This window comes from Nannospalax galili, unplaced genomic scaffold (assembly GCF_000622305.1).
Source record: "Nannospalax galili isolate Female #2095 unplaced genomic scaffold, S.galili_v1.0 scaffold341, whole genome shotgun sequence".
Classification (NCBI taxonomy): Eukaryota; Metazoa; Chordata; class Mammalia; order Rodentia; family Spalacidae; genus Nannospalax; species Nannospalax galili.
In genome coordinates this window covers 1-3423 of record NW_008346082.1, presented here as the reverse complement: position 1 = coordinate 3423, position 3423 = coordinate 1, and positions in this window count along the sequence as shown.

Genomic DNA, 3423 nt, shown 5'->3' with positions numbered 1-3423 from the left:
CAAGGCTACGAAAATGGTTGCTTAGCAACTGAGTCCTGAGAAGAGGAAGCTTGTGGGCCAGCCATCTAGTTCTGCCTGTGTTACAGTGAAGAGGAGTTGCTTATAAGATGAAGCCCTTGACTTTGATAATAGAGCTATTGGTCATTATTGAGGTCACGATAAAAAGTAAGTTTTTTTTGTTCGTACTGTTCTCTGTGAATGTATTTTCTGTGCTCTAACAGAGCTTAAGCCAATTAGAAAATCAGAAGTACTTCATTACCTTCCAAATTAACATTTTAAGAACTTATTTGGGATGATAGTGCTGTAAAGGGTGTGTGTGTGTGTGTGTGTGTGTGTGTGTGTGTGTGTGTGTGAGAGAGAGAGAGAGAGAGAGAGAGCGAGAGAGAGAGAGAAACACAAACCTATAAGGAAAACATTACAGTAGTTTTGGTAAAGTACAAATATTTGGGAAGGGTGATAAGTGTTGTAGAATCTCCTACAACTGTAAAGGAAAAATATAGGACCCAAAGAATAGAAAAGTGCTATAAACTTATATTCCTTTAAAAAACTTAAAGAAATATTTTATTATTTTTATGTGTATGAGTGTATTGCCTGCATGTATGTAAGTGCACCCATGTCATGCAACGTCCATGGAGGTCAGAAGAAGGTGTTGGATCCCCTGGAACTGGATCTACAGATGGTTGTTAGCCACCATGTGGGTGCTGGGAATCAAACCCAGGTCCTCTGCAAAAGCAGCCAGTGCTCTTTTTTTCACAGAATTGGAAAAAACCATCCTAAGATTCATATGGAAGCACAAAAGACCTCTGAGAGCCAAAACAACCCTGAGCACTAAGAGCAATCCCGGGGGATCCCTATACCAGATTTTAAGCTGTATTACAGACATATAGTCATAAAAAGCAACATGGTACTGGCACCCAAATAGACCCATAGATAAATGGAACAAAATTGAAGACCCAAGTATGAGTAAATGTAATTTCAGCCACCTGATATTTGACAGAGGGGCCTAGAGTATTCACTTGGAGGAAAGACAGCATGTTCAGCAAATGGTGCTTGCAGAACTAGATCCCCACCTGTAGAAGAATGAAACTAAACCCCTATCTTTCACCCTACACAAACTAATTCCAACTGGATCAAAGATGTTAGTAGAAGCTGAAACTCTAAAACACTAAATGTAGAAGTCAATTTTCCTTACCCTAAATTAGGTAAGCCTATCCTAGCTTTGCCACCAAAACACACTGGACATCACAATTAAAAATGTTTCTATTTCAAAGGATTTCATCACAGAATAGGATAGAAAAAGTTGCAGCTCATACATGCAGTAAGAGTTTAGTACTCAGAGTATATAAAGAGGTCTTACAAGTCAACAAAATTACAAATGACCCACTTTTAAAATGGGTAAAGGCGGGCTGAATAGATGGCTTAGCAGTTAAGAGCACTGGCTGCTCTTGCAGAGGACCAGCAACCTCATGGCAGCTAACAACCATCTGGAACTTTAGTTCCAGGGGATCCAACATCCTCTTCTGACCTCCAAGGGCATTGCACAACACAACGAGTTAAAGGGATTTAATGGAGATTTCTCCAGAGAAAATGTCCAAGTGGCCACACACATGAAGAAAGATATTTAACACCATTGATCAATAAAGAAATGTAAATCAGAAACACAATTTGAAACCACATTCCACCCATTAGAAAGGCTTTAAGGGGCAATGTACTTTTTGCCTAACTGTACTCGTGATGAGAGACATGTCACTAACCATTCTGCTGGAGCCACCTATGAAAATTCAGCCAGTATTCACATTCTCACCCATTAGGTCAAACCTGTGTGGTCTGATCCAGTTACAGAGCCTACATGTATGTCAATATTTCCATCAGTAAACAACAGATAGGTAGCATGGGACATCAGAAAGATGCCTTGTAGGCACAACCCTACCCAGCAAAGGCTCCAACTTGTAAAGACAATGTATGTGAAAGAGAAAGCCTGAGCAGAGAATGCAGCTGAGAGGGTTCCCTGCACCTCAAAGCAACTGCCTTGGAGAGTGTTTCCCCAGGATCAGAGCACAGAAGCTGATACAACTTTGGTCCAAGGGTGCCAGGCTCCATTTTGAGCTGGCAGCACAATTTGGTAGGGTCCTCTGTAAGCTACTGGTGATAGAGCCAAGGACTCTTTTGCCACAGTTTCAAAGAGAAGCTGAGGCTAGGCAATGTGTGGCAGGTCAGAGTCCCTGCAAGGAGGCCTTGAGGAGCAACCTAGTAAACCCATGAAGATGAAGCCTAAATGCAAAGGAGGCCCCGGGATACTGGAGATGCCAGGCTCATGGGATGCTGCCAAGAACTGCAGACATAGGATAGAGCTAACCCAAGAGAGAAGCTATCTGTGCTATAGGTGGCAGAGCTGGAGAGGTGGAGCCTTAGCCCTTTGGAGCACAGTTAATTTCATCACAATCCTGAGACTCAACATGGACCTGCAGGATTTGCTGTTTTTCCTGCTGGATTTTGGTCTTGCTCTGGTCTGATCGTTCCATGCTGTTCCTTGATTGCTTCCTTTTGAAACAGAAATATTGACAGTATGTGACTTGGTTTATAGTTACAGGAGCTTATAGTTAAGAAACTTTGGCCTTGGGATGAGGATATAACTCATTGGTAGAGCACTTGCCTCGCATACACAAAGCCCTGGGTTTAATCCCCAGCACCACAGAAGGACAAGCTTTGGACTTTTAAAGTGTTGGAATTGTTAAAGACAGTGGGGATTTTTAAAGTTGGACTGAGTGCATTTTACATTATAAGTTGGTAATGAGCCTATGGAGGCAAAGGGTGAAAGATTATGACTTAAAAGTGATGTGTTTGAATGTCAACTTGACAAGGGATAGAATTCTGATTGCTAAATGTTAGTCAGCTTGACAGAAATTAGAATCACCTGGGAGATGAACTGCTGGGTATGTCTTTGGGGAGTGATCTTGATTACACTAATTGAGGTCGGAAGACCCACCCAATGTGGGTGGAGCCACTCCCTGGCTGAGATCCTGGACTACAGAAATGGAGAAAGAGAACTGAGCATAGCATGCATTCCTTGCCCTCTGTTCCTGATTGTGGATGCAATGTGAGCAACTTCTTCAACCTCCTGCCACCTTGACTTCCCTGCCATGATGGACAGGAAAAGAAACCAAGACAAAGCCAGATGTCCATCAGCTGAAGAATGTATCAACCAAACTTTATATCCATAAAATGGACTATCATTCAGAAAATAGAGGGTACAGTATAGTGAAGGCTTGAAAACATTATGCTAAACAAAAGAAATTAGGCACAGAGGACTCTGTGTTCTGCAATTGTATACACATGAAATGCCCAAGATAGTTAAATCCCAGAGGCTGAAACTACATTACCTGTTACCTAGGTTTGAGAGATATGGAGGCATCAGGAAAATAA